The sequence below is a fragment of the Pelmatolapia mariae genome, linkage group LG2 (genome assembly GCF_036321145.2).
Source record: "Pelmatolapia mariae isolate MD_Pm_ZW linkage group LG2, Pm_UMD_F_2, whole genome shotgun sequence".
NCBI classification, from domain to species: Eukaryota; Metazoa; Chordata; class Actinopteri; order Cichliformes; family Cichlidae; genus Pelmatolapia; species Pelmatolapia mariae.
This window is the reverse complement of record NC_086228.1, coordinates 3,181,442-3,188,343: the sequence shown is the minus strand read 5'-3', so window position 1 is coordinate 3,188,343 and position 6,902 is coordinate 3,181,442. Positions and strand designations below refer to the sequence as shown.

General features: G+C 40.2%; 1 protein-coding gene across 2 annotated transcripts in view; it reads left to right on the top strand.

Moving 5' to 3' along the window:
• Positions 1–577: 577 nt before the first annotated feature.
• Positions 578–6,902, top strand: part of cyfip2 (cytoplasmic FMR1 interacting protein 2) — a 29,277-nt gene continuing 22,952 nt past the window's right edge. For both annotated transcript variants that reach the window (XM_063490310.1, XM_063490316.1), the window contains exon 1: positions 578–738. The gene's annotated coding sequence lies outside the window, so the exon portion shown is untranslated. The remainder of the gene's footprint in view (positions 739–6,902) is intronic.

Sequence of the window (6,902 nt, the reverse complement as noted above, 5' to 3'; positions counted from 1 at the left end):
CTATGTTGTTGTGTGAATAACAAATAGGTTTATAAGATCTGCAAATGAAAATGGGCTTTCTGTGGTCTTTAAACAGTTCACACAACATCCCAAGTTTTCTGGAATCGAGGTTATAGCATGTTGTCATTATTAAGTACTGTATTCAACACATACGTTTGAAATAATAAACAATAATATTTAACATGTACAGGCCTACTACATGCAACTTGAATTCATAATTATAAATAGTAGTACAAGTTGGGTGAAGTAGGGGCACTTTACTTTTTTTCTATATCATATTTATGATATAGTTAGAATTCATACAGAAAACTGAGAATTTACCACCACCTCCTTTAAATGAGGTTACCCTCAGTTTCCCTATACATACAACATATACCCACAGCTTTTGATGCTATCAATTTAAAAGCCTGAAACGCATTATTATCTGTACCCAAAGTATTTTTTTAAGCAGAAAAATAGAAGCTCAAATGAACCGAATCAACATGTCGGGGCTCCTCTCATCATCGCCTGTGCTCCACTGTGACTGTCTCTTTAAGAAAATGCACTTGCAGCCATTTTCTGCTCTTTGTGTGGGGTGGATTAGCACCGGGTTGGTACTGGGCGAAACTGGAGCATCAGTCGACATAGAAGACGTGGAAAAAAATAAAATAAAAACCTAGGAAACATTGGCTCGCCGTCGCAGACCGCGACACGGTCCGCCCGCTTTAGTTTGTCGCCGGACGGACATGCAATTTTCAGGTATGTGGCAAAAAGTAGCGATGGATGCAGACGCAGCGAAGAAGATGAACGGGGCTGGTGATGTGCTTTGGGTAGTGATGATGGCTGGAGACTGGAGTCCTGTTTTTCCCCCCTTCTTTTTATTTTGCCTCCTTTTCGCATTTCACATCCTTTCCCTTTACTTATCTGCCCGTGCGCAAATGTAACAATAGGGGGATCCTTGTAAATAGGAGGGACTTGATTGGGATCGAGCGCCCCGCTTTATCGCGGATAATTGTGGCACATGAATGGGATCCCCGTTAGCTTACATCGGCATCGTAGCTCACGCTGAGATGGGTGGGGTGAGGAGAGGGTGCCTGTGTGACAAGTGCACTGATGAATGATGGAGCACGTAAGGCTCCACGGTTTTCCGAGCTGATAACAGCCGTTTCGCTGCACAGACACAGAAAGATGTCGAAAAAAGAACGTTTTGGTGTTTCAGATTGCTCGATTTCACGACGATGCTCTGGCTTTTTAATTTTTTTCCCTTAAAAGTCCTCTCCCCTCTTTCCAATAGACTAACAGGCCACAGCATGGCGAGATGCACAGGATTGTTTCACAGCTATCACACCAGCAGGCAGGCAGGGCCGTTACTTGTGCTCAAATGACAGGTTCACCCACTTCCGTCTCAGACAGGCTTAGTCTAAACCCAGATGTTTTTCCTTTCCATTCTTCTCCTACAGACGAACCTGCCAGTTTGGGTAGAAATATAAGTCTGCCATTGCTGCAGACTCTCTGAGCTGTAAATCTGTATGCCAGACCCTCACCCACAAGCAGTGATGTAATGCTTGAATCTTGATGCTTTGCTTCTGCTAACAGTAAGGATTGCAAAATTAAAACCACAATGAAAATGAAACCCGGTGCCATTAATAGTCAGGTAAAATTAGGATTATTTAAAAAAAAGTCTTCTTTAGGTTTATGATAGTTTTATGGGAAAATTTCACATTTTTGACTGACAAAAATGAGTGTTTCTTTAACTGAAAGTGTAATTTGCTAAGAACGATAATAATAATAATTATTATTATTGTCAGTAGTAGTAGAAGTAGTAGTATTAATAAGAATAATTTGTTGCAATTCAGGTATTATTGTTAATATTAGCACTTGCGGTGCTTCGTAACCTCGCTCATGTGTTAAAACACACACACACACACACACATATGTTAATTTATGATGGGTTTTATTTTCATGGTTGCACTGTATATAGTCAAATGGCAAAAAGTATTGTTCATATACACTAAAATATAAATAAATAAATACATAGGTTTTTGGTTCTTCTTCTTTGCAAAATACATATTCATTGCATAAGATAAAGTAATCAGTTACTGGCATTAGTAGCATCACTGCTTGATTGACACTTATTTACAGATGTACATTCCAATGAACCCAGAGTACCACGTCACTAAAATCTGTTAAGCAAAATGTATTTACAAAAACTACAACATGCATGTAACATACACATATGTCAACAACGTACATGTAGCGTACATCTAATGTCAACAACTAACAAGTACACGTAATGTCAGCCACATACACGTAACATACACGAAATATCAACAACATACATGCAGCATACATATAATGTTCATTAGGGCTGTGCGATATGACCAAAATCTCATATTCCGATATAAGAATTCTATCGTCCCGATAACGATGTAAATCACAGAAATGTGACATTTTCTGTAAATTCTGTGAATCTCGGGCAGCTCGTCTTGCGTGAAGTGTTTCCAGCTGCGCGTCATGTAGCAGGAGTCGAGTGTTTTAACCGATGCATGAAACTATACATTTTTAGACATAAGTTGTAACAGCCGCCGTTTTCTTTGTGAGTATTTATTACACGGCGTGCTGCGGGGAAAAGCCTGTTCTAACGTTTTAGTCTAAGGTTTATTTTTTAGCACCTGGCGGCTCTTTTTTTACTTCTCATCCGTAAATAATCTGCTCTTTCACGTGATTCAGTTTATTTTGAAAAGTCTCAACAGGATCTTGAGCTTTATTGTGAAAGGTTCATGTGGAACATAAACAAGCGGACACGCGATGCTGTTACCATCGTTGTTGCTAACCACAACGCATAAAAACAGGCGCTTGTCCGTCCGTAGTGTGGTTATATAAAATATAAGAGAAAGAGAGAACTTTAAGAAATTAATATAGCCACTACAGTGACCATCAAAACGATGAAAAAATATTGCCGTAAACAGTTTATTTTGCGACACCACGAAACAAACGATAGCGTAAAATGAAACGATAGACGTTTTTATATCGTCATCCGATATATATCGTTATATCGAACAGCCCTAATGTTCATTTTTCAGGTCAGGTACTTCACCTACATTTATAATTTGTAAAGATTTGACTGTTATTTAAAAAAAAGTTCCCAAAAGCTCAATAGATGTTAATAATCGTGGTAACATAGACAGTTTACATAGTAAGTTACATATTAAATTGTGTCTAAGAGGGTTAATACGTACATATGCTACGATCATTATATAAGATAATAATTAGTTGCAACTCAAGTACTATTAACATTACTGAAGTGAATTCAAGGTTGGTTTCTACGAAAGTTGGCTTACTGCCATCTGAAGTGAAAAACCATCAAATCATTTACTGTGAGGAAGCGTGAAGTCGGTCATGGTCATGTTTGTCATGTTTTAAAATTAGAAGAAAAAAAAGACAATTAGCTAACACATCTAAACACCACCACAGCATCCCGGTATTATTGTCACAGAGAGATGTCTGGACTGCTAAGGCTAGTTACCAGCTGTATGTCAGGCTAATGTGGTCTAAACCAGTATAAAGCTAGAAATGAAGCTGTTTAAACCATCTGCTGAGAATAAATCATGAGTGGTTAAAATTGACTCATGAACTCATCTCATCCCCATTTCTCCTTTTAAGAGCTATGCTGTGAGTGCAACCAGGCAGTTCCCTTTAACGTAAAAGGGAAGATTGAATTATATCCTTTAGCTTATTATCTATTTTGCTTTTGGGTAGTGAGGGGGGCTAGAGCCTATCCCAGCTGTCATAGGGCAAGAAACAGGTTAAGGCTGATTCTTGACATGAGACACCTACAGTCATTTTAGAATCACCAATTAACCTAAACCCAAGCATGCCTTTGGGTTAGGGTTAGGTAGCTGGAGTAACTGGAGAGAACCCATGGGAGAACACGCAAACTCCAAACAGAAAAGCCCCAGACTGGAGTTCAAACCAGACATTCTGTCAGTGAGGCAATAGTGGAAACCACAATACCAATGTGCTGCTTTCATACCAGTTCCATTCTATTAAATTGGTTAAAATTAACATTTAAACATCCTTATATCTCCAGAGTTCTTCAGCACACAGTATATTAAGGAGCAACTGAGTAGTCCGTTGTGAAAGATGTGTTGGAAGCAGGAAACTGGTCAACAGTAAGAACTTGCAAATGCCAAATTGTGATAGCTAGAATAATTAAGTGCACCTCCTAAACATAGGGCTTTGTGGGGTATTACTGGTATGCATTAGTTAGTGCCTACCAAAAAGTGATGCAACGTAATCCACTTGGTGAAACGGCAGTTTCTTTGTCAGGTACCAAGGCTCGTTAATGCTTTTTTTGGAGGAAAGGCTTACTTGTGTGAAGAGCTGAAGCACAAATCGCTGGAAACTTAATTCTGGCCATGATGCTGACCCCTGTTTGTGCTCACAGCAAGCATGTGAGCATTAGAAGTGGCCAATGGTGGGCTGCTCTGATTAATCATCATGTGGGCGGCTATATGTGTGCAGTGTTTACCTGGAAAAGCTATATAGGTACATAAACTAGAATATTGGAATAAGTCAGTGTGATCATCAGGAAAGCATTTTGCTAGGAAACCTCGGGGTCATTATCATTCATGTGAGTTTCATTTTTCCACTTATCACCTACCTAAACATTGTGGCAGACAACAGCATTCAGCACATTTTCTTCTTTAGCAGAACAATTTGCTCTGCAAGAGTGCGATTTGTTGATTAGGCCTTCAGATTTCCGAGATCTAAATCCTGTGGGACGTATCCAAAGAGGAAAAAACAATCTGTGCAGATCCCACCTCACAACTGTTACTTGCCCAAAACAGCTCAGTGATTCAGGGTACAAGTACAACTATTTTGCAGTTGACTGATTTGAGAAACACAGCGAGACAATGAGTCTAGATATAAATAACGAACTAGACTAAGAAAAAGGAAGCAGCGCAAGCTGTTGTGGAACTGTAGCAGTCAGATGAAGTTATTATTGTCACCACTTACAAATGTATTTTCATAAAGTTGCCAACATAAATACAACTAAATACACCTAGTTTACTTTTCGTTTGCTGTCTGTACTTGCCAAACTTGGTGATGGTTATGCGAGGCATGCTCTTGTTCTTCCCCTAGTCTGTATTCATCTCTGTAAGCATGACATCACAGAAATCATAAGATGAAAGCAGGTTTTTTTTTCTTCTTCTTCTTGTGCTGCTTTCAGAAATGACAACCAGCCTGTGAAATACCTCAGCCACACACCGTCCCCTGCACAGGATGCTCTGCACAGACGCTGCTGGAACGCACATTTAGCCGCAGAGTTAGTTGGTGTCGCTGAACGTTTTCTAAATGATCGCATGCGTGACTAAATGCTCGAGATCGGTATTGTCCCTGTCTTCGATGCTGATCACATATGGTCTTATTGCGTGTGGATGAATATGCTGTGTATTACAAAGCTAGCCTTGGGTGGGAGATCCCATGGAGTGGTGCGAGGCTGGAGCTGACACACTTTCTCTCACTTTGTCTTCCTCTCGGGCAAGATGTATTACACAAAGGCCTAGCAGCGCAGAGTGGTCATTTTTTTTTTTTTTCTGCCTGTTACATCATGCTCCATGTTCTCACTGCATCTCATTCCTTTCCTCTGCTTTATTCATGATATTCTGGGATCTTCTCACCACCTCATGGTTAAGTGCTGTCACGAGGACGTCAGACCAGAGCTCTTCATGTATAGAGGCTGCAGTTATAACGTGAACTCGGTGGGGGGAGGGAATATTACTGTGTGAGTTTTGTGAAGCGAGTTGTTGTCTCGTTGCCTCATTTGTCCCTCTTTGGTTGTTCAACTAGGTTTCCAAGTGCCCAGAAGGGAATGAAGGGGCCCTTTTTGCTGGGCGAAGATGCACATACACACAGAGACAGACAGATAAACCAACTGTTTAACAGAGCCCGGTATAGGGTGGGAAAGTTTGTTCAGCCAACCCAGGCTTTAGAGCGCGTCTGTATTTGCATGCACAGATGGGAGTTTAGCAGCACTGAGCGCGTTTGTCTGCCCGACAAAGCCCCTGTAGCGAGCTGCGTGTTTCATTTTCTGTATGCCGAACGGTTATAAATAACCAGCCGGGTCTTAAAAGAATCAGACAGTGTGCGCATCCAGGTTGTAAAGCAGCACAGCAGTGTAAAGAATACAGGAAACACTCTGTTCAAGATGACAAAATCCTCAGACATTTAAAAAAAAAAGGGGTTTCTCACACACACACACACACACACACACACACACACACACACACACGTGTAGAGTATAAGTTGGTACACACCTTATAATACACAACATCCTTGATAAACTGCCGGCTTTTATCTGTTTCACAACCACCGTGTCCAAATTGAACATCATACTTAAAACTATGGAACAGAAACAAAAAGAGCAGTTAAAGGGCGAGAGCGCTCAGCAAATGAGTGGTACTCTATACCATAATGGAAAATGATGTGACTGATAATCAACTAAAGAAGCTGTTATTCACACAATAGCAGAAACGGGAAGTGGAACAACCTACATTTAGTATGCAGTAATCATTATACTTATCTGTGTACATGTGTGTTTACATGTGTTGATCATGGTAAAATCTGATATTGGTGACACCCGCTATAGCTGGAAGTACTGCAATAGTGACAGAAGGTTGGTAGTTGTTTTTTTTTTTGTTTTGTTTTTTCTTTTGCGGTGTTGTAACACCACAACATACACTCACGAAACTTTATTGGTCTTTAGTTCAGATCAAAATAAAGGTTGAGTTTTGAAAGCCCGTGTGGTCTGATCCACAAGCGCTAACTAAAGAGGCCAAGTGGCCGTTTACCCACTTGTGCCACATTCTTTTTTGTTCTTCTTCTTCATTTTGTATTGCAGTATAAACTGTATAGCTGCA